The sequence below is a fragment of the Miniopterus natalensis genome, chromosome 4 (assembly GCF_054644295.1).
Source record: "Miniopterus natalensis isolate mMinNat1 chromosome 4, mMinNat1.hap1, whole genome shotgun sequence".
Classification (NCBI taxonomy): domain Eukaryota; kingdom Metazoa; phylum Chordata; class Mammalia; order Chiroptera; family Miniopteridae; genus Miniopterus; species Miniopterus natalensis.
In genome coordinates, this window is record NC_142084.1 from 31,361,340 (window position 1) to 31,387,481 (window position 26,142).

The following is a 26,142-nucleotide window of genomic DNA, read 5'->3' on the forward strand; positions in this document are numbered from 1 at the left end:
CCCTGCTGCCTTTTGAATGACACTATCCACTGCTATTGGTTTTGATAGGACTATTATATAACCTGTTATTATTAAGTTCTATAACCTTGGGCTATCTGCGGTTGTGAACTTTCTCTTGATAACTGGTTCAGGTGCTTTTTACTATTTCGGTTTTGGGGTAGACTCAGGATAATACCATTCATGAGGTTCTGGCATATCAATTTGCACTAATTGCTCTGAATTGCAATTAAAATTTATTTGGACTTGGAGGAGGCATGCACATTCTTAACTGTCCAGTTCAGACCATTTATTAATGGTTAAAATGTCATAGGGTGTCAAGTGCAAACAAGAAGAAGATGAATACCTCCTCTCCTGGTAACAATTTCTTCACCTTCCTGTCCTATCATATAGATGAATGTGTTGTTTCGGGAAAGGGCTGAAATTGGATAATACTCTGAAAGGCTGAGTTGAGAAGAAAGGGTTTCTTGGAATCCATATGTCTTCATAAAAAAATGTTGACTTTTGAGACAGGCCGAGATGTAACATTGTCTGTTTTGCGGATGGCTCATAGGCTGCAAGAAGACAATTCAATCTCCGAGGTTACTCCAATCCAGATTGATCTCTGCTTTCATTTATGTCGCCCGAGAATCATGACTATACAGACAATGGCAACAGAGGAGTCGCAGTAAGATATGAAAAATAGATTCCAGGTAATAACCAGCTTAATTGCAAATTAAAGCAAGTTATATAAATATGAAGCAGAAATTGCCCACAATATCTTTTGCTTTGTTAGTGAAGGGCTTGGAGTAGGTGGGAAATGAGATAGGTCTCAATATGTGTGACAGTTTCCTGACAAAAGTTTGTTACAAGTGAGTTATAGATTGACAATGAGCTAGAAAAAGTGGAAACACATGCAATAACAACAATATATTCTGAATTAAATGCAGAGAATCAAGTGGTAATGACAATTGAAAGAATAAAAAAAGACTAAAGCTGCTTTGGGTGAACCTTGGAGGGGAAACTGTGGCTTCCATTTGTGCTACAACATTTCAATAAACAAATAGATTGAATGTTCAGGGCTAAAGCTTACAAATCTGAGGAGGAATCCAGCATCCCATCTTGAGCTGTCCATGTGTACAGATGCTTAGTCTCCCACACCACACACTGGGACACCTGCCCATGTGTGGGTTTCTTCCTCTTTCTGCTTAGACTCTAAGCCCTACGTGGGTTGATTCTCACACCCTCCACCACGCCTGCATGGACAGTCTTCTCTCACTCACACTTTGGCACCTCACAGGGTCACTCCCTGCAGGGCCGCCCTTCTTACCCTGCTCCTGCCAGAGCTCCAAGCTCCACACGGTGCTCCCCTCAGCCTGCAAACCCTATGCTGGCTGTTCTCCTGGGCCCCTGCCCACCCTATTTTGACGCCCTTCACCTGGCCCCCTTGCTCCTATCAAGGAATCGTTTTTGCACTGAATTGTCCAGGAAGAAAAAGAAAGGGAAACACGCAAAAGAGGTAAAGAAAACATAGGAGACTTAATACATTTTTACCACATTACTCTTTTGCTAAATCAACCAGAGCTCATTTTTATTATTTGCAGCTAAGAAACTGGACTGAAATCCACTGTAAGGAAGAGCTTCCATTCAGGGAAGGCCTTTTTGTAGAAAACTTATACAGCTGCTGAAGAACCAAGGCAGCCTCCTCTACTATAGGCTATGTTCTAAAATCCACCTACTATTTTATAAGAAATAAACAGCCACTGAAAAATAGTTTGAATAAATACAATAACATGATAAAACAGACAAAGCCAAACAGAAAAGTGACCCCAGAGAAAACAAAGTACAAGAAAAAGAACATAAAACAATTTTAATGCTACTTGTGGCTATGGAGACAATTGACAGAAGCTGCTGTAAGGAGGAAGGGAGGGAGGGAAGGAGGGAGAAAAGAAGGCAGGAAGGAAGGAAGGGAGGGAGGGAGGGAGGAAGGAAGGAAGGAAGGAAGGAAGGAAGGAAGGAAGGAAGGAAGGAAGGAAGGAAGGAAGGAAGGAAGGAAGGAAGGAAAAACCACCTCTTAGATTTTTACCCAGAATAGGACACAGATGGGAACAAATTAAAAATGCAAGAAGAACTCTGTCCCACAAGTTTAAGGCCTGGATTAGGTTCTTTTATGCTAATATATTTCCTGCCAGGAGCGGGGCAGATTGTCAGACTTGACTCGCTTTGGGCATATAGGCGGGCATAGGCTAAGTGGAAGGCCTGGCAGTAAAGGAATGAAGGGATTTAAAGAGGAAGCTTCCTGGTAAGAGAAAGTAGCTGATGTCTCACACATTATCTCTTTGGACAATCACAGCAACCACATGAGACTGGTTTTATTGTTTCCATGCTATAAATTGAAAATTTAAATATTTTCCCAAGATGGCACAGCTCATAGGGCTCTGGGATAAAGATATGGTTTGAATTCAACTTCGTAACTCAGTCTACTGATATTTCTGTCACACCTAACACTAATCTCCTTATTGTTTCATTACATTAGATTAGTAATATTTCCCTTCCTCAGCCCTCATCGCTCTCTTTTTCTCTCCCTTTCTCACACACACACACTTAGAAGCTATGGTTTCATTGAGCATTTCATCATTCTTTTAAAAAATGTATTAGGGTAACAATGGTTAATAGCATTGTATAATTTTCAGGTGTATAGAATTATAATTTGACATCTGTGTACCCTCTTGTGTGTTCACCACCCAAAGTCAAGTTTTCTTAAAATTTTTGCTCTTTAGAATTTCCAGTAAACATAATGTTGGGTATATAATGGTTTTGCAATGAACTGTTATGGAAGGGGTCACATAATTTGTAGTATCTGTTTTCCTTGTTACTCATTTGAAACCATCTGATGTCTCACCAGTCAGTGTGTTCAATGTTGAAATGGAAGTATTGACTTTCAACCTTATTTTTGGAACCACAATAAAATCCCTCTCTCTTTCATTTTCTCTCCCTCTCAAGCGCGCACACACACACATCATAATTATAATTGAGAAGGTTTTTGAGACAAAACCCTCGGGCTGTTGATGAAAAATAGTATTAGGAATAGATTCAACTTCATTTGTTTCATGTATCAGCTCTCTTCCAGACCCTTGGATTCTTTGGGTTTCGATTGATAATCATGTGCTTAATAGAAGGGCTGATTAGGCAGGAGGGAGACATGAATAGATATGTTCTTGTATATTTTATATTATTATTCTTTAAAGTTCCAAGTTTACCATGGTGATTATTAATTTGTCAGTGAAGTAAAAATTGTTATTCATGTTTCTCTCTTGCATGTCAAAGTACATTGCTAATTTATAAGCATCAAACTACTGTAATCTGTTTTTCCACCCCCACAGTGTCAATACAATTTCGTATCTGGCCTGGCCAGTGGGAAACACAGCTTCACTAATTGGCTGGATGAAAGAGCAGCTCCAACACCTCAGGTATTCGGTCAATCTCTTTTCAGTAAAGGTCAGGAATACGTACACACATGCAAGTGTGTTTTTCAAATTGGGAAAATAGGCTAAAGTGATGTTGTAGTTAGAAATGTTGAAAATTGACGGTCTAATAAAAAGTTACTAGTAAAGATTCATATAACCTTCAAACAACAGCCATATTAACAGGATTTAGGGCAGTGATTAATGGCTTCATAATCCATTTTATCGTCTTTAATGTAATTGCTTGTAGAAGAAATGAGAATTTTAGGTAAAAACAGCTATATGTATTTAACTGCCTATGTGGACATGTGCCAAATTTAATTTTTGTTTTTATTTCTTTTAACTTGACTTACTTAGTTGACTTTTAAGTTGACATATAATCTTAATATTTACCTGAAACTAATCGATGACAACCTCACTGAGGATTTGTGGCTCAGACACAACCATAGTGGAAGGGGTTATTGATTTTCAATATTCATGTTGCTTTAAAATTTTTATTTATTAGTGTGGAAGTTTCTAAAGTTATTATTCAATGCTATATGTTTGCTTTCTTTGGAGATTTTGTGCTGCATATTTCAATACATTAGTTCACATATTAGAAATCCCGTCTTTTATAACAGTTGGTTCAGAATCTTGAAACCTCTGATGACCAAGCCTCACATTTCAGAGACTGTGAACCTGGTTCTTCACGCAGCCCCTCTGATGTGTCTACCCAAGTACACAGTGCTATCCACAGTGCAAGGGACAGAGAGAACATTCCTTCCTGGGCCCTGCAGGCAATTAGTTTATGCCCTGAAGCATGACATTTGATTGCTCCTATTATTTGAACTTCCATAACCAATACAGTTGTTAGTGCCCAGAAAATCAACCAGGCTTTGTAAATGCGTAGCTCTAGAATTGGACGTGGTAACCTCTAGTTACTGCAAATTTCATAGGCTGTCTTCATTCTTTTCAAGATGACATTAAATAAGTCCAGATTTTTATGAACCAAGACCTGGCAGTTAGAGGTGGCCACTGCTCCTTCCTCAGAAATTAAATAGAACTTAAAAAACATTCTAGATAAAAAATTCTAGATAAGATTTCAAAAAGTCCCTGGATCTTAAAGTAAGGCAATGATATTTTTTTCCTGATTTAACAGATTCAGCTCTCCCTCCTTCCTCTTGCTCAATACATACATGTAAGAGCTGATCGACCAAAGACGTCCAAATTTCCAAATCAAACTACCGTTACCCATGGGCTCCCGTCTCCACCAACTCCAACCAAACGCCCTGTCAGTGACGTGCCTGTTGCTAAATCCAATGTCCCGTGCTGTGCTCCCACCCTCTGTGACCTCTCAGCGGGGCTCAGCACAGCTGTCCGTGAATCCCACTTGGAACAGTACCGCCTTCTCTTGCTTTTCTCCGCATCGTATCACCCTCATTTTCCCAGCACTTTGCTGACCGCTCACCCCCTATTTCCTTCTCTTATCCCACTCCTGACTTAAAAATATATAACTCGTCAAGTTAGTACTAGGTTCATGTCTATTTTGCCGACAAATTCTTTCCATAAAGTAATCCCATCTCTATGTTGGTAACTGAATGTATTAGTTCAGCCCAAATCTCTTATCTGGTTCTAAAACTGATTGTCCACCTGACATCTTCACATCCAGGTGTATTTCAAGTATTTAACACTAAATATATCTAAAACTAAACCCTTAATTTTCCCCCCATGCCTCAACCCCAACACCTATTCTACCCTCCCCTTTTTCCTATCTGGAGACTTTACTATGTGCCTGGGGTAGTCTTGGGAAATAACAATGAGTAAGATGGGCACCATCCCCTTCCCCCACAGAAACTCATATTCCAAAGGGGAGGGGACAAGACAAAACACAGGAGAATAGAAGAGCAATAATTCATAGTAAGCTCTGTGAAGGAATGTTAGAGAATGGAGGTGATAATGGGGAAGGTGCCTTCACTTCTATTTTTTTCTGTGCGTAACTCCTGGCCTCTTCCTCCCCTCCCTCATTCCTGAGGGATTGAGGCGTGTAGTCAGAACTTGCACAGCTCTGCTCTGTCCTCTTTCCTTCCCTCTCACACGTGTCCTTGACTGTGCGAGCAAGTGCTTGTGCCCTGAGTGTTGAGAACCCAGGGTCTGCTCCCACAGGGAAAACCTGCGGGGAAACCACATCTTCCCCTCCGTTCCTCTTAAAATACTACTCGTCTATAGAAAGCATATTCTCTCAATATCTTACCTCTTTCCCTTTTATTTTAAAGGTGTCCTGCCTGCTCTTCTAGATGGCTAACTTATCCTTTAGGGGGTCTGGGAAGGCTTTCAGATTTATTTTTTTTTTAATCCTCACCTGAGGATGTGTGTTTATTGATTTTTAGAAATAGAGGAAGGGAGAGAAAGAGAGAGAAACAATATCGATGTGAGAGAAACATCAATTGGTTTGTCTTTCGTACTTGCCCCGACCAGGGGTCAAACTGCAACCCAGGCATGTGCCCTGACTGGGAACTGAAGCTGCCACCTTTTTGGTGCACAGGACAATGCTCCAGCCAACTGAGCCACCCGGCCAGGGCAAGGTTTTCAGATTTGTAACTATGACCTCAAAGATGTCAACATCCAAGGAGGGGGATGGTAAACCTGTGGCTCATGGCTTCGATTTGACCATAGTCTTAGTTTTTTAAAGGCTATACAAAAAACATAGAGGAATATGCAACAGAGAGTGTATGCGGCTTGCAAAGATCAACCTTTTTACAATCTGGTCCTTTACAGAAAAAGTTTGTTGGCTGCTAATCTAGAACTTAGAGCCAGGGTTCTTGAGAAATAAACTGGCAATAAAATTTTAGAACAAAAAAATACATATGGATAAATTTTGGCTTCTGCTAAAGCTGAGGTGGGTGACTGTGAACATTGTTGATGTTTTATTAGATATAAACCATGTTGATTTTTTACATTGCTTTTAGAGACTTATATTGGCTAAGGTAGCCGGTTTTTTACAGAAATACAGTTAGCTTTTACCTTTTGACATGAGATCAAATGAGCCTTAGATTTCATAGCATTTGTTATGTTTGAAGGTCACAGCAATTTATAGTTTTGTTTTTGAATAGAGAAATAGTTGTTTATATAAAGGAGAGACCTGGTCCTCATCAAAGATTCAGAACTCAAAAGAATGTTTGGTCCTCAGTGAAGTAGTAAGTTTCTAAAACAGCTTTGGTAACAAAGTGCTTTAACAGAATGCCACAAGGGCAGAGCTCATCTTTAGTGGAAGCATGCACCTTTGAAAAGTTGCAGGCCACATACCTCAAGAAAGCAAGAAAAATCTCAAATAAACAATTTAACCCTACACCTAAACGAACTCAAGAAAGAATAACAAATGAAGCCCAGAGTAAGTAAAAGGGAGGAAATAATAAAGATTAGAGAGAAAATAAATGACATAGAGACTAAAAAAATGATACAAAAGATCAATGAAACCAAGAGCTGGCTCTTTGAAAAGACAAATAAGATTGACAAGCCTTTAACCAGACTCACCAAGAAGAAAGAGAGAGGACCCAAATAAATAAAATCAGAAATGAAAGAGAAGTAACAACTGACACTACAAAGGAATATGAAGGATTGTAAGAAAATACTATGTACAGCTATATGCCAACGAGTTGTACAACCTGTGTGAAATGAATAAATTTCTAGAAACATACAATCTTCCACAACTGAATCAGGAAGAATCAGAAAATCTGAATAGACCAATTACAACTAATGCAATCAAGGCAATAATAAGATTAAAAAACCACATAAAACTCCTAGCAAACAAAAATCCTGGACTGTATGGCTTCACAGGTGAATTTTACCAAGTATTAAAAGAAGAATTAACACCTATCCTTCTCAAATTTTTCCAAAAAAATTCAAGAGGAGGAAAGACTTCCAAGCTAATCCTGTTAGAGTAGGAATGGAGAAAGATATGAGCTGGGAGAGGTTGGGAGAGGCAGCTGGGGCTTGGAGAAAGTAAGTCTGAGGATGTGACAAACAGAAAATAGACAATGGAGGTGGCAGGCCCCTATGTGAGCAGGAAAGATTCAAAGCCTTCCAGGATGTGGTCTAACTGGTGGCATAACACATAGATGAAGGAGCCTTATAAGTTAAAGATACTTTTTTCTTTTTTTTTTAAGAAATAAGGGAGAGGGAGACTTTCTGAGGGGCACTCCAGTCTAGGGATATAACAAACCCCACCCCACTCAATTCAGTTTCAGCCAGCTGAGTGGCCCACTCAGGTCCTATCTGAGTATATTCCTTTCCTACAAATAAATCCTTCTTTTGCTGCCATTTGTTGTCTCTTGTTTGAATTCATTCTTGCAAGCAAGACCAGAACTGGGGGCACAGAGTACTGTCTTTGGCCAGAGGTTATCTCGAGTCAGAGACCCCCTTGACCACTGCTGACAATTCCAGAACCAGATAAAGACACTACAAAAAAAGAAAATTACAGGCCACTATCCCTGATGAACAGAGATGCTAAAATCCTCAACAAAATATTATCAAACTGGATCCATGAACACATTAAAAAGATCAAACACCATGATCAAGTGGGATTTATTCTGGGGATACAGGTTGGTACAATATTTGCAAATCAACAAATGTGATACATCACATAAATAAAATAAAGGATAAAAATCACACGATCATATCAATAGATGCAGAAAAAACATTTTACAAAATCCAGCACCCATTTATGATAAAAACTCTCATAAAAATGCGAATAGAGGGATCATACCTCAACATAATAAAGGCTATATATGACAGATCCACAGCCAACATCATACTCAATGGGCAAAAACTAAAAGTGTTTCCCTTAAGAAAAGGAACACGCATTTTCCTTAAGAACAGGAACAAGACAGGGATGTCCCTTTTCATCACTCTAATTCAACATAGTTCTGGAAGTTGTAGCCACAGAAATCAGACAAGAAGAAGTAAAAGGCATCTAAATTGGAAAGGAGGAAGTAAAACTGTCATTATTTGCTGGTGACACAATACTGTATATAGAAAACCCTAAAGACTCCACCCAGAAACTACTAGAATGGATAAATGAATTCGGTAAAGTAGCAGGATACAAAATTAATATTCAGAAATCAGTGACATTTTTATATGCCGACAATGAACTATCAGAAAGAGACACTAAGGAAACAATCCTATTTACTATTGCTATACTTAGGAATAAATTTAACAAAGGAAGTAAAAGGCCTGTACTTAGAAAATTATAGGGTACTGAAGAAACTGAGAAAGATACAAATAAATGGAAGCATATACGGTGCTGATAGATAGGAAGAATTAACATCATCAAAATGTCCATACTATCCAAAGCAATCTACAGATTCAATGCAATTCCTATTAAAATATGAATGGCATATGTCATAGATCTAGAACAAATATTCCAAAAATATATATGGAACCACCAAAGACCCCAAATAACCTCAGCAACCTTGAGAAAGTAGAACAAAGTTAGAGGTATCACATTGCCTGATATCAAACTATACTACAAGTCCATAGCAATCAAAACAGCATGGTAATGGCATAAGAACAGATATGCAGATCAGTGTAATAGAATAGAGAGGCCAGAAACAAACTCATGCCTTTATGGTCAATTAATATTTGACTCAGGAGGCAAGAACATACAATGGAGTGAAGACAGCCTCTTCAATAAATGGTGTTGGGAAAATAGGACAGGTACCTGCAAAAAAGTGAAACTAGACCACCAACTTATACCATACACAAGAATAAATTCAAAATGGATAGAAGTCAGTCTAACTCCACACAGGCTTTCCAGACCTTTCTGTCAGAGACTGAGCAAAATAAGAAATGGGGAAATACGAATTTTGTATTTTATTTTTTTAAAGCTTTAGACCCAAAGACAGAATTTGATTTGGAATGTTTACTCCCAAGAGGTTTTCTGTTTCTTTTTCTTTGCTGGGTGATACGCTATGCTGCCAACCCAGGATCTCTTTCATCACATTAACAACCCCCTCTCCATCCCTTGGTTATGATAAACAGCTTGGTATATGAAATTCAGTGATAAGTGAAACATTCCCATTTTGGAAGGGACTCCTGGCTTATTCAGTGGCTATCTCTGTATCTAGGTTAGGTTTCCATTTTCACTCCGTTTTCTAGCTTCAGCTTTTTTTTTTTCCTTTCAATTTTTTTATCCCGAAGATTTCTTTTTTTGTGAGACTACAATGCATTAAAAATATGCTTTATCCATATTTTATACTGGGTGAGTGTATCATGGTGTTTTACCTACTATATTACCCCAAACAAAAGTTCCTCCAATGTTTTCTTTACAATTCCAGCAGCAAAATATTTTTGAAACAAATGCTGAATATTTTGATCTACTTTTTAAAACTCTTATAATAATATGTTAGCTCTCTTTAAATAAAATCCATATTCCTTAATGAGCCATGTAAAAATCTGTTTTCTACTTGCTTCTCCAAACTCAAGCTTCACACTTTTCCTGTGACCAACAAGTTTTGGCTACACTGACCTCTTTTTAAATAGATGTTTTTATTGATTTCAGAGAGAGGAAGGGAAAGGGAGAGAGAGAGAAAAATATCAATAAGAGAATCATCGACTGGCTGCCACCCCCTATTGGGAATCGAGCCTGCAATCCAGGCATGTGCCCTGACCAGGAATTGTACTGTGACCTCCAGGTTCAGGGGTCTATGCTCAACCCCTGAGCCATACCACTAGGCTACACTGGCCTCATTTTAATTGTTCAAACCTGCTGGCTCTTCTGGTACATCAGGTCTGGGCTCACATGGCACTCTCAATGCCTTCCCTGAGCACTGTACTTTCTGGACAGGTCCTCTCACTTTTGTTTTGCTTCATAGCACTTGCCACAACTCACAACTATGTTTATGCTTGCACTTACTTTCTTAAAATTAATCTTCCAGTCAAGTGGAAGTTTCTTGAAGACATGACCACCTTTAAAAAAAATTTAATAATCATCACTTTGTGTATGACTTGGTAAATAGAATTCAGCAACTTCAATCATTTTTTTGAATGAATGAATATGTAGAAACCTGAAAACTTCTGAATTATCAGAATAGCTTTCTTCAAAATTCTTCAAGACTCAAAACACAATCTAAGAACTTAGTATATTTAGGTTCAAAATTTTTCTAAGGAGATTTGATTGATTTTTGAGTTATCTAATAGTGATATTACCAAAAACATTCATTAGATTTCTCTTTTACTTTGCTATACTTCTGAGCAATATGCAAAATGACTTGATATAGTCTCTGATCCCAAAGGAATCAGTAAATAATGACTGATGAGACTGAGGAATATATAATAAAGGTTTTAATGAAGTTATTTCTATTTTTTTATCACTCTCCTATTCAAGTATCTTAGTCAAGCATGTCCTGTAGTGATGTAGTGAAGCAATGATTCTTCTCTATTTCTTCCCCCCCCCCCCCCCCCCCCCCCCCCCCAGATAATACATCCCAGCACCATGGTCTGAGTACAGATTTCCCTACCCTGGGACATGAGAGTGCACTTAGACTCAACCTAGTTTTTATATTCCAGAATGATTCCTAAAAATGAGGGAAAACAAAGAATGGAGAAGAAACATTTAAAAATAGTAGAATTACATGTAGTGCATCTGAAAGTGCTGAGACCTCATCAGAGCTGGAGAAAAAGACTCTTTACTAAGAATTCTAACATTTGTGAGAAACCACTTAAATCAGAGCATGGGCTAGTGCACAGTTTCAAAGGGAATCTATTTCCAGTCAGAATCAGAGACAATTTTTTTTCTGACAATGTGCAATTACCTTTCCTTTATCCAACTGCCATTTTCAGCTGTCATAATGCTGCCCAACCCCCAAAGCATTGAAATCAGTTTCAAACCTTTCTCAATTTTCCATGATTTAATTAAACCAAACAACCCAGTTATATCAGAAAGTTACTTTTCTCTAAATATTCAACATAACAGTAATATTAGTGTATATTTAGATTCCTTTGGACACCTTTTTAGGGAACTTCCTGGATAGTAAATGAGCTGCCAGGTTTTTCTGTCATCTAATTCCTCAGCATTGCTCTGTTACTTTATCAAAGAACTTCTGGCTGCCCAAATATTATCTTTCAAAAAATACATTACTTTCATTATTTATTAAATTGTAATCTCTTGACTCATTTTCTTTTAGATGTCTTAGCTTAGTGGTCTTAGCTTAGTGGTCTTCAAATGTTTGTTGCTTACATACTACTTAAAAGAATTGTAAAAAATATTATATTCCTTACACTTTTTTAAAGTTAACAACTAATATTCTTTAATAGATCTCTAAGCAATTTCAAAATATGTACTTTTCAACACGATTTATATATTTATATTTTTAAATAAAATGATTAAATTATCTCCGATGGAATCTAAATATCATAGTGATTGGACATCACATTTTCTATGTAAAAATACATGAACAAGCTGTTCTTATATAACTGAACACTTACCTCATTTCTTATTTTCCTCTACTTTTATTTTCATGCTATTTATCTAAAACTGTGTGCTAATGTATAAACTTTTAAAATAAGGGTTATCTTATTTATCACTCTTATATTTTCATCACTATTTTATAGTTCTCTGCAACAAAAAGAAAACAATAAGTTAAAAAACTCTGTGTAGACAACTTATACAAATGCAAATATATGCATATAAAATTTTTATTCTGGGTAATATAGGATTTAAATACCTCTGGATTGATTGATTATTATAATTATTTTATTATTTTTTTTTAAAAAATATATCTTTATTGATTTCAGAGAGAGGAAGGAGAGGGAAAGAGAGAGACAGAAACATCAATGATGAGAGAGTCATTGATCGAGCCCTGACCGGGCATTGAACCCCGATCGCCTGGATCCTAGGTCGATGCTCAACCTCTTAGCCACAATTGCATATTGGTATATACAATTTAAAACATAGAACAACTTTACTGAAAATGCATTTCTTAGTGAAACAGATAACACTTATTTAAAAAAATGTTACTTGTTACTAGAGGACATCAATGCTCAATCTGTTTTCACATTTCTACATGTAAGCACTGAGAAATTTGGGTTGCATATAAATAAATGGAAATGAAAGCAGCTTTTCTGTAACAATCTCACTCAATTCTTCAAATGTTTTTTGTGGTATACACCTAAATCACCTAATGATCTAGCATCAAAACAGTGTTTTATAATTTAACAACTTTTTTAGGTATTCCTTTATTTTTTTGTCAAAAAAATTAGAAAAGAAAATAATTAGATTTGCAGAAAAATATAATAAGATATATGGAAATATTTTAATTATAACTGTTACTTCTTCACTTTAGAGACAACTTTTTCTCTTCTCTTCAGAAAACAGAAATATTATTAATTTAAATATACTTTTGCCTATATTTTGCTTATGTATTGAAAAATATTACATTATCTAAATCAGACTTCCTGTCAGAAAGTTTGGCTTTATTTTTGGATTCAATAAATATGTTAATACTTTTACCAAGACAATCATCTCACTTCTGAATTTAAAGATGGTTAAAGAATAGATTCTTTACATGAGTTTGTTTCCTAAATGAAATAAATGAAATAAAGCATGTCACCTTCAATATTTCTTTCTGATAATAATTTCTTTGCAAGCATGGAACTCAGCATGAAGAGCACTGTGGTTTTTGGCAATAGTGAGGAGAAAGAGAGGTGAGGTCATTAAATGAAAAATTTTATTATCTTCACTATATAATATAGCTGAATTCAGAAGACTCTAGCAGCATGTTTTGCAGGAAGGACAAAAAGCACTGCTGAGGTTTATGTAATCATTAGAAGAACTTAAGGGTTATAACACCAAAATTCAATTGTCCTGTTGTTTGGTACTTCAGAGCACATACTCAGAAGCCAAGCCTTATCCGATGGATATGCAGTGAAAGGAAGGCCGTGGAGGCTGCGGTGGTAGTCCTGGTGTGCTAATAAATATTTAACAACTGGCTTTCTAAAAACAGTATGTGTGTATATACATATATAAGTTATAAATTTTATTGATATAAAGGATGTGTAGCATATAATTTGCAGATAATAAGAAAATACACAATATGTTTTACTACAAATTCCATTTAGGAAATTGATCCTCACAGGATGCTTTTGCTGATTTTTGCCAAACCCTTATGTGCATAGCTAATCCTTGCAACTGATTGAATAAATGTAGTTCTGACATAAATGTTGATTGATAATTTGTTTACATAAGAAAGATGAAAGTGAAACAAAAACATGTCAGAACTTGACTTGTTTGTCGATGTGAGTGACTTCTTTGCTGAAACAGATCATAGTTTTCAATTCCTGGAAGAATGTTTCCTTAATTTTTCGTACCATGCACAATGTAATGGACACTTTTAAATGTTATCTGAATTATTAATCTTTTCTCCGTTTTCTTAAGTGTAGCTAATCAACAAACAATAAACCAAGCCCTCCTTTTCAGTGTTTGTAGATTTACTTAGTGATTTCAAGCTACCAAGGTGATGTCACTGCAGGTGAAGTTTGGAAGAGATGTGTGGCAGACAGGCTGAGAGTGATTAACTGCAACTGAAAATCAAGTGTAAAAGTCAAAGGGTTTCCTTGGTAGCTTAAAAATAGGGTATTTCCTCCTTTGGGAGAGCAGAGAAGTATGTAAACTAGGGCAAAAACTTAACTGGTAGAGTATCTGAGCTCCAAAGAAAGATAAATGCCTAATCAAGTGTGGTCAGCTATGTCAAGGTCAGGCCCTATTTGGGAAAGAATGAAACCCTGACACTGAGGTGGGGACATCTGGGATGCTGCTCTCAAAAATGGTTTTGGGGAAATTGACAAATTCCTTTGTACCTTCTAAAGCTTTCTGATAAAATTTTGGATCCTCTGCAATCTTGGTGTTCCCAGCAAGTCAACACGTGCCTTTCTTGGGATCTTTGCCCATTTCTCCTCTTGGGCACCAGGCCTATACCTAGGGTTAAGTTGCATCAAAACCCAGGAGTGAACTACTGGGCTTTATAAGGAAAAGATTGGCTATACTTCAAAGCTGGTGCAAATTGTGGCCAGCATGAGCCTTTAGTAACCAGCGGGGACATGTCAGATTGGATCCTGAGAGTCCTTGATCAAGTGAGCCAGAACTTGGGTTGGATAAAGGATCCCTTTTGATTCGGGAAAACTCTCCTGAGATACAGGATTTAACAAAATATAAAAATTGGTAAATTGAATCTTATCAAAATAAAAAACGTTATTCTGTGAATAACCCTGTAAAAAGGCTGACAAGACAAACTGCAGACTGGGGGAAAATATTTCCCAACCACATGCCAACAGGGGACAAGTATCTAGAATGAAATAATAAAAAAAAACAAAAGAAAGAAAGACAAACAACAATAAAAAAAACCCTCTCAAAACTCACCAGTAAAATCCAAACAATCAAATTAGGAAATGAACAAAGGAATGAACAACTATATTATGAGAAAGGACATACAGATTGCAAAAGGTTTTGTGAAAAAATATTCAATTATATTAGCCCTAAAGAAAATTCAAATTAAGACCACAGTGATCATATGCTTCTTAGAATGACACACACACAAAAAAAATGACATCAAATGCTGGTGAGCGTGCAGAGAAAGTGGGTCAATGTAAAATGAATGGTACACTCTGTAAAACAACCTGGCAATTTCTTCTAAAGCAAAATATGCAGTGACTGTATGACCCATCAATTTTATTCCTGGGAATTTATCTCACAGAAATGAAAACTATGTTCACACAAAAAACTGTACCTAGATGTGTTTAGCACATGTATTCATAGTAACCCAAAACTCGAATCAATCTAGATGTCTTTCAACAGAAAATACTTAAACAAACTGTAGTACATATATGTCATACTCAGAAAAAAAAAAAAAAGCCAATTCTAAAAGGTCACTTGCTGTACGATTCAGTTTATTTAACATTTTGAAATGACAAAATTTTCTAAATGCAGGGGAGCCTAGTGGTTGCCAGTGTTAAGACCAAGGGTGCCTGGGATGAGAAATGAGATGGGTGGGGCTATAAATGGTCAACTGGTTGGATTCTTGTGATGATGGGAATGTTTAGTACCTTGACTGTGGTGGTAGATATACAAACCTACACATATAATAAAATTGTATAAAACTAAACGCTCATAGACACAAATGAGCACAAGCAAACTGGGAAATCTGAATAAGATTTGTGGCTTTGCCTGGCCAGGTGTGGCTCAGCGGTTGAGCTTCGACCTAGGATCCAGGAGATTGCGGTTCGATTCCCAGTGAGGGTACATGCCCAGGCTGTGGGCTCGATCCCCAGGAAGGGGCTGCAGGAGGCAGTCAATCAGTGACTATCTCTCTCCCTCCCTTCCTCTCTCTGAAGTCAATAAAAAAGATATATTAGAAAAAAAGATTTGTGGCTTGTATCAGTGTTCATATCCTGGTGATGATATTATTTTATTGGTGGAAACAGAGTCAAGTGTACATGAAATCTCTATTATTTCTTACAACTGCATGTGAACATACAATATCCTCAATAAAATTTTTAATTAAAAAATTATTATGAACCAGTAGTATCTGACCCAGGATTGCAAGTATGATTAAAGATTAGAAAAACTGTTAATGTAGTTGATTATGAAAAAGAAGAAGGATTCTGAGATCTTTTTAAAACATACAAAAACTTCTATATATATTTAATATTAAGTTCTTATTAAAATGAATAAGCAAAACCTCAAAATAAACATACCTCTTGCAATCTAAGAATAGAAACTTCTTAACCTGATGATAAAGTACATATGCAACTATCAATAGCAAGTATCTTGCCTCATAATGAAATGGTAGAAACATAGCCACTGAAGAAGACAACCGTCAGCACTACTGCTTCTCAGTATTGGTCTAGATCCAATCCAGTGCTAAGAAAATAAATGCTAGTAATATTTTTAAAATATTGAAAATAAAACCCAAAGCTATCCTTATTTATCTAAAGGGAAATAACATCCAACACAATCAATTAATATCTATTAGACCTAATAAAAGAAAGGTAGCCAGGGTCCAGATAAACTTACAGAAATCCATAGATTTTCTATTTAGTGGAATTAGTCATATGAAAATGTAAAAGGAAAAAAATGCTACATATAGAATAGCAATAAAAACTATAAAGATAAGAAATAGCCCGGCCGGGCGTGGCTCAGCAGTTGAGTGTCGACCTAGGATCGAGGCAATCAGGGTTCGATACCTGGTCAGGGCACATGCCCGGGTTGCGGGCTGCATTCCCAGTGGGGGCCCTGCAGGAGGCAGCCGATCAATGACTCTCATCATTGATGTTTCTCTCTCCCTCTCCTTTCCTCTCTCTGAAATCAATAAAGATATATTAAAAAAAGAGAAAGAAATAAACTTAACAGGAAGTGTGCAAGACTTATAAGAATCAAACCCATGGATGACAAAAAGAACCTGAATTAACGGGAAGGTGTTTTATGTCCTTGATTGGAATGGAGTTTTTTCCTGAACTGATGACGAGATTACTAATTTATTGGCTGGGAAGACCAGATACTTTTGAAAAAGTCAACTTTCCAAAAATTAAGCTGCTCTTTCAGTGGGTATTTTATTGAAAATCTCAATATTACCCTTTCTAGAACCTGATTTTAAAATCCATGCAGAAGAAAAACTTTAGTCAAAGAGATTTTGGAAAAAATACTAAAGAGAAACTTGTCCTACGAATTTCAAATAGTCGACCAATACTGTCCTACATGGTAAATTCAAGGAGTAGACTATTTGTTTTGGAAAGTGCTTCAGAACACAGACATAAGAAAATCTTCTCAGTTCATTTATGAGTTGCATAACTCTGATACTAATACTGGATGCAGAGCAAAATGAAACTATAAAGACAGTTATTAAATGGTAGCAATACTGACTCAAGAAGAGGCACATTGATTAATGAAGCAGGATTGAGAAGCAGATCCATGTGTCTGTGGGAATGTAATAATAACTGGCAATTTCAATGAGGAGCAGTGATGCAAAATGCATTTGACACAAGGTATATCTCCTACTTCACACCACGCATAAAATGTTTTACGCAGATTACATAGTTATGGGCATAAAATTTTTAAATTAAAAAATATGAAAGATAATATTTTACAAACTTGGGGAGAGGAAGAATTTTCTAATTAAATTACCGAGGAAATTACTACAAAAGCTGTCTATAAAAATTTTAAATTTCTCTAAATAAACAATGTCAAAATATAAAAGGCAAGTGTTTCTGGAAGAATTACCATTTGCTCTATGTAGCCCAGACAAAATTTTTTTGGTATTGCTGTTAAAAGTTCTCCAGTATGTTATCTGTTAAGTGAAAGAAGCAGTTGTTAAAATAACAGCGACAGTGTTGACTATGTAAAAATTATACATTCGCTATATAAAATACACCAAACTGTGAGATGGTTAGATATCCCCACACATGTATCTCTGAGAAATGATGACAAAGGGGACTTTCACTTTTAGTTCACATAGTTCTGCATTTTTATTATTGTAAGAAAGTACTCATGTATTACTTTAGAAAAAAATTTCAAATCTGGCAGCATAAAATCATTACTGTCAGGATTACTTCGCGTCCAGTGTCTGATTCTTTCAGCCCCGATCAGCTAAGGTGCTGGCGTTCGGATTGGCGCCTGCGACTGCGTTGGTTAAGGGGCTGCGTTTGGCAGTTTCCGTTCACCTGCAGGACGTCCAATACCCACATGCCTTGGGTGAGCCCCGGGAGCCCTTGTGCTTGTTGGGTTCCTACTTGCTGAAACCCCCTTTTCAGACAGCTTCCCAGCACCTTTTACATTGGTAGCGCCTCCCGTTAGCAGTTCAGTCTCCTGCCAGCCTGGGCCCCTGTCCCCGTGCCTGGCGCGCTGGGGCATCGCTGTCTGTCCCAGGAGGGACGCACAGGTAAGATTTGCTTTCTACCCAGGTGCTTTCAATACGTGAGTGAAATACCAGCCTCAGCTCCCATCTGTGTCACGGACTCCTCGGCTCTGCTGCGCTTGTTCGCGTGGACGTCTGAGCCACCCGAGGAAACTCGGGGTTGCCAGGAGCTTTTAGCCAAGTGCGCCCTCATTGCCTGGCTGTCGGGGTGGCTGCCAACCCCAGGCCTGGGGGAATTTCTTTTCCCTGCTTCTGTCTAGACCCAAACTTCCCCCTCTTCTCTACCAATTGAGTCCCGGCTGTCTTCATTTTTCTCTTTGTTGTTTTCAGCTTGGTCTGTGTCCTAAGAGGCTGATCTGTGTAGACTTGGGGTGAGCAGAAGGCTGGAGGAGAGCAAGTTCAGAATATTTATTCCCCTGCTGGTTTCTCCCCATAGAGCCAAACTTTTTTAAAAAAAAGACTCTTTCCTGGAGCTACAAGTCTCACAGGCTTCTGGAAGCTGCTCCCTCAAGCCCAGAGATAGTCACTATCGCTTGCTCAGGATTTTTAACTATTTCTTTAAAGTCTCTGTAATGGTGCCCATGCCTTTGTTAATAGATTCTTTTTTAAAGTTTCCCCAGCCACTGTTTTGAGGGTGCCCTGTGTTCCTCCAAGACTGATGGAAACAAGAGCTATTAATGGAGCTGGAGTGGCTCAGGCTTAGGCGCTTCTCAGTTATCGCCTTTAAAGTAACAGGAATACTAGTCCTTTGATTTTTAAAATCTCTTTACTTTTAAAAAGACAAACTTTATTCATAAAGTAAGCAATGCACCAATTCTTCTTGAAACACCATAGTTGCAGAGATACTAAAGACACCGGGTGTGTCTTTAGTCCTTGGCTGAAGAAAATAATGGTATGTTAGGGTTGCTATCCATGCTGATAAAGTGGGTTTTAAATCTAATTACACCTATAAAACCAGCGTTGACCGTGTAAGGTTATAAAACTCTTAAGTTCATGCTTAACCTACTCAGCATTAAAGTTTGTTTCTTTTTTTTTCTTCTTCCCATTATTTCATTCCCTGCTAAGTGCTAGACCACATTATTTTAGTGTCTTGTCTCATATGATCACAGTTCCTTGTTGGGTGTGTTTATCATAGCACTTTGTCCATTTTCTATGTTCAAGTGACTGCTTAACAATTTGATATTATATATATTAAGGTAATTGCAGCTGTGGTTTGATGTAACTGACTTGGCCGTGGACAATAATTTATTCAGCAAATATTTATTGGATGTTTATTATGTGCCAGACACGTTTTAGGGACAAGGTTTTCATGTAGCAAAATTTTATGGTGGAGTAAAGCCAAAGTGGTTTTTATAGGAAAAAAATCAAAAAACAAAAGTGCAAAACGTCTTTTTAAAGAGTTGCTATCCATTGCCTTTTAATGCCTCGCAAAGCACACTCTTATTAGACCATTTCTATGGGAAAATGCATTCTAAGTATTAACCAACTTTTAAGTGGATGCTTGGCTTTCAATCCATTTAAATTGAAAACTGTTCCTATGTGACCCCTTTTAACATTTAGTAAAGGATGCACTGAAGGCCTATAAATCTAGGTTAACAATCAGAACTATGAAAAAGGTAATTTAATCCTTGCTTTTAAATCATTTTTGGCATTTCTCTTTCCTTGCAAATGATAAGGAAAAGCAAATGTTGACTTAGAAATTAATTAAATATAGACTATTATACCAAACAAGGTTTGACCATTAGCCTAAGTTTCAAATCAGTAAGAAATAATTACAATGAATGGCACCTATTGGGGACTGAGGCAAGGCTACAAGGGAGGGGTGCTTATTGACTTGTCTCTTTTGGGAGTTGACTAGCCTCTGTAGGTGCTAATAAGTCTGCTATAACTGATGATGTCACACATTATTACATCAAATGGAGATCATCAGTTCCCAGAAACGCTGTCCATCTGTCTTGAAATACGTTCAGTCCATCACTCATACTACAAAGTCTTTTCAGGCTCCTTAATTTGTCCACTGTATCCATTTTAAGTTTAGCTGGGTAAAGGGTTTCTGTTCTTGTAAGATGAATCACTTATCAAATCCTAGTGCAGTTTTTGTCATAAAATTTTAAATGCAATTCTTAACATGACAATAACGCCTTCTCATTTAGTTGATTTAATTGTTCAAGCTTTCTTCACCTTTATCATTTTATTTTAAACTAAAGAGTTACAGGTCCTGTAATAATTTGAGATTTTTTTGCTTCTAGTTTATCCACTCACTTTCTCAAAGACTTAAGAAGACTGACAGTGTCATTTTAGTCAATTCATTTCTAGTGGGAGAATGATAGAGTGATCCAGTGGGGAATAATCACGTTCCCAAGGGGAATGGGCCCTTGGCACTTGGCCATTTGCTCTGCCACGTTTCCAACATTTATCATTGTGGTTTAGAAGCCTCGCCTTCCACCCTGTGAGGGTATGTGTGCTACTTCTTGAAAACTGTCATGCCAATTATTCTTATTTTTAGATCTAGAATGTGTTTGTTTTTATTTGTTTCACAGCCGACCAACCTAGAGCTTGGAAATAGATTTTTCAGCCAGACTTCATTCGTGGGATTTGCCATTCCTCTATTTGGGTTAATGCCAGAAAATATCTCCTGTGCCTAAAAATAGCTGCACTGTAGGTAAGACTATACCTGTGAACTATGCTTAAAAACTCAACTTTTAAAACAGCACTCTTGGGGCATTATTTACAATGAATCAATATTTTTAGAGCTTCTGTGTTCGGGATGCCTTTAGCAATAAATTATTGTGTTAGTTGATTCTTAGGTTGTTTATGTACACTTATTTGTTCCTAATAGCTACCTATAAATCTCAGAAAATACACTTTGTTTGATAGCTACTACATTTGATTTGCAAGTATTTGGGTCACAAAGTGGAACTTCAATTTAGAAAAGAAACGGTCAGTAGAATAATTAATTTTCCACGCACAGCACATTCGCTAGACCTTAAGCCTGCCTGAAAACTCTAATGGACAATGTAATCTTCTTGCAAACATCTATTTTATTCCTTGCCCAATGTGAAGCCCACTGCCTAGCCACAGTGTGTAGTAGTTATGTGACTCGGGTGAAATTAACTCAACCCTGATCCATTATTCTTGACTCTTGACATAGCCATTAGTTCATTGATGGGCATGTGAACCATTTTAAAGCCAAAGAACCAGTGCAAAGTGTTCTGCCTAGAGGGCGAGGGCCAGTTAGCATGGCCCTCAGGCCCTGTGTTCTGTAGGTATGGGAAACAAATGTCTTGTGCCTTCTGGGATTGCTGTCACATAATTGTGCCTAAATAGGCTACATTTTGAATGGTGCAGCCACAGCTATGTGTAAAATGAACAATATAATACAAAAAATCCTGACTGAGCCCTGGCTCTGCTGCTGGCAGTTTTGTGACTGTGAGTGAAGCCAGCCTGAGGACAAAGCTGATATGAGAGCAGAACTTAGAGAATTACAGACAAGGGAGTTATGTGTGTAGACAAATAATTTTGTGATAATGGCACAATGGCATTAAAGTTGATATGTATTGAATCTTATTTAATATGTAAAATACATGAAATTTTACTTAATACAGCTAAAGAACTTGAAGAGAAGTTAATCTCAGATAAAACTTTCACTGTGAAGATTATTGGTCATTTAAAAAATATCATTAAACTGAGAAAATTATGAAAATAGTTAAGAATTTTAGGTCGACATATTCTCTCCTAATTAAATGCTCCAATTTTAGAGTATTACTGTGAAGGAGGAAGCAATTTTGCTTTCTTTCTTCTCCTCTCCTTATATTTTTTTTAGTTTGAAAAGATTCACAGTATTTATGTTCTTTGCTGCACAATGATTCCCATTTTTTGGTCTTCGTTCTACACGTAAATGGATTTACTGCTCACCACGATTGCCTTTCTCATGGCTTCTCCTTCCTGGCCTCTTCGAGCCGTCTTGTGGTCAGTTGCAGGTCATTATTGAGCCCTGTTCTTATTAAGGAGGGCTCATGAGTGTTATATTACCTAACTTTCATTGTAGATACTATAGGGCCCTATTTTTATAATTAAATGGCAACCTAACTGGGTACACTTTTCTTGGTAACACTTCCTTCCCCTTGGAATTTCATAAATACTACTTCAGTTTTTACTGGCATTGAATATTACTAGGAAGTCTCACGCTAACCTCATTTTCTTCCCGTATAGGTGACTTTGTTTTTAATTGAATGGAGGAAGAATTCTTTCTTTATTCTTGAATTTCTGTAAGTTAACCATGATTCATTTCTATCTCAGTCACTCTGAATCAGATTTTCCAAATGGAGCAAATTTCTTTCAGTTTGCAGATTTAAGGCTTTCTACACTTTAGTGTCATTTTCCTGTATTGTACCTATGAATGCTTATCTGTTCGTCTGTTTGTTTGGAGTCTCTACTTTAGGAACACAAATTACCTTTATGCTGTTTTTTCATTGCTCACCCTTCTTACCCATCGTCACAGCTCTAGTTATAATATTGCTGCCTCTATCTCTTTTTTCATTTGATTATCCCAAACTTTTCATATGACATTCATTTTATTTAATTTTAGCCATGTCTGCTCTGATTTCTGCTATTTAGAATTTGCTTACTGTATCAGGAATTGTGTGTTTTGCTTCTCATTTTATTTCTTTAGCTCTGCCATGGTCTCTTGCTTTGTATTTTGTTGTTATATCATCTTATCTTTGAGCTATCATGTTTCCTTTTACCTTTAAAAAATTAATTGAATTTTTTTACTAAGGTCTTTATAGTGCAAAATATTGGTAGGAAATCAGCCAGTGCTCCCTGGGTCATGTGTTCTACTGAAATTATTTTTCTGTAGTGTATATTTGTATACTATTTACATCACTTCTTTTCATCTTGCTCATGATGAATTTAAGTAGCTCCATTCAGATGCTATTGTTTGGATACAGTGCAAGCTAATTCTTTTTGATACCTGATGTACTTCTGACACAAATTAGTTGATCTTTCAGCAAATTTTTCCTCTCTCCCTGGCTTTATTGATTTTGTAACTTCCCATGTGACGTTGATTTTGGGCTTGGTATTTCGCTGCGAATAGAATGTGAGCAAAGATGTCATGAATAGAGGCTCTGAATGTGCTTGCATGATGAGTTGGGCTCCTGAACTTTCACCTTCTGCCATGAGCGGAGCATGCTAGTCCCAGAGCGAGGAGCTATGTGGAGCAGAATTAAATCCAGTCCCAATCCTTGAACTAATCCAAGACTCTCCTGGCTAAGCCCAGGAATATCACAACTATTGCATAGAATCATGAGTAAGAAAAAGAAATGTCTTTTGTAGTCCCCAAGATCATGGGATTGTTTATTTGGCATTACTGCTACAAAAATTGACTAAATACATCTTCCCACTTTATGTGCAAATTGTTTTTTCTTCTCAAATTGACTGTTTTCCATGTACTTTTCTAAGGCCTCGGACTATGAAGACAGGGAAGGAGACAGCATAGCTGAGGCTAAGACAAACCTAGGTAAGAGAGAGCGCCTTACATGTCCTTATGAGGGAGATGCTCCAATCCTATGGCTTTGACAACTTCTCTCTTTTGGTGCAGTGCCATGGAAGATGTCAATTCTTCCATTGACTGTGTCATTGCCTTGGTATTTAGGGGCTTTTACTTCTGAGAGTTTTCTCTGACCTTTTGCAGAGCTGTTTAATCACTGCCTTAATCTGCTTAGCCTCAAATTGGAGGATATCAATACAAATTCTTAGACCATTACGGAGATAAACTTTCCTATCACTAGCTCTGGGGAAAGAGGAATTCATTTATGTATTATGTAGAAATGCCACATGGAATACTTAAACAGGTCATAGATACAAGTTCAGATGCATTTTTATGTAGGAAAATTTTTTAAAAATCTAGCTGAGGAGAATTTTTTCTAAAATAAATATGTTCTAGTATATTACACATCTGAATGTATTTTGCTTCAATTTGAAATACTTTTAGTACTGTAGAAAAAATCTAGGGGAAATCAGCTCTATATAAATGTAAAACGATTAAATATTAGCACTAAGGTGGACAGATGAAGACATGAAAAAATAATACCATGTTTTGGGTTTTTTATTTCATACTTATATATCATGTATTGACTAATAGGAACTCAATTGAAAGTCAATAAAATGAGGTCTTTCTTTAACATCTGTCACCAGCATATTGCACTAGATTTAAAAATAAATATTTAAATTTGCTCACTCTACTTTATTTACACAAGTCCACTAATTAATTCATTCTTATGCCAGCTAAATTCTGATATTATAGCAGAATATGTTATTTTTGCTTGCTTTAAACCTGACCCGATTTATTGAGGAATGCTAGTGCATGACCTAGGAGTTTTCATATACTCCATTAGGAATGAACTTAAGTATTTTTTAAAGTATATTTAGTGCATCAGCAAATAGAGAAAATGGATTAGCAGGAACATCTTTCATCTGAAACTGATAAAGGGATCTGTATCAATATTTGCTGGAATTAGCATGTAGTGGATTAGGTTATAAATTATACAATAATATTTATTTTAGAAATTGGTCTTTGCAAAGTCGAGCTTTAGTGGGAAGTAAGGGAAAAAGGAGAAGTGATTATAATGCATATCAATTTTACCAGTTCTCTTGTATTATCCCAAAGAATTTATACCTTAAAAAAAATGACTAAAATTTATTCAGCAAAATGCAGGCAATGAAAACAAATGAAACTGATCTGAGTAGTAAGTTATCCTACTTATAATGTGGAATGGAAGCAAATTATCATGAATAGAAGAAAACCATCTCTTCTTGTTGGCTGGCATGAGGTCATTTAGTATTTAAATCAACTTTAATTACTGGCAAGCTGAATTGTTCATTAATGGGTTGTCTGTAGCAACAAAGATAGCACATTTAACAGTGTTGTGAAAATACTGTAGCACAGCATCATCTTCAGCCATGGGTATTGCCTGGAAGTGCAATTTAGGTTTATTAAACCAAGATTATTTATGAAGCCAGTGGCAACAAAGCTTTCACATTCTTAGCATCTTAAATTTTTTGCTGTTGTTGTTAGCTTCTACCTTTTGAACTATCCTCTCTTAAAAGTAATTAATTCACCATACATTTTTATGATTTCTTAATTAACAATGGAGAAAGTGGTGTGTTTGTCTTATAATTACTGAGTTGCTTGCTAGGATTGGTAGAGACCAACTACTGTAAACTAATTCTCCCGTGTGAATTCTGATTCATGTGAACTGGGTCCATATATATTCCTTTTAGGTCACTTGGAGAATACTGTATGAACTATTTTCCAGTTAGAAAAAAATGTCAGATTATTTAGATATCTGTTACAAAGAATTAAAAGTATATGTCTCATTCTAAAACTTCCTAAACACAATACTTGATCCAAATTTGAGGCATAACTTAGGAGTGAAAATAAACCTCACTTAACAGCTGACCTGTCTCTTCTTAGCAGACAGTGTGGAGGGGTGCTCACAGAGCGGAGCTGTCACGGCCCTGGGTTACCAGTGACATTCTGAAATGCTTGTGGTTGTAGAGCTTTCTGCAGGCGCTTGCTGCTTGCTTTGTTAAATTGCACACATTTTTCAGTCAAACATTTTCCTGCCTGCATCAAAGGTGTTGAGTAACTGTGTTAACCTTGGTGTATTTTGGCAATAAGAGATCAAGTAAAAGTCAATAAATGTCTTCCACAGCCCTGATAAACTCCAAGGGCACAAATGGAGGTGTTTATGAGCTGTGGGGGACAATTTGGTCAAGTATACGTTTCCCTTCAAATTGCTTATTGCCATTTTAGTGGTAGC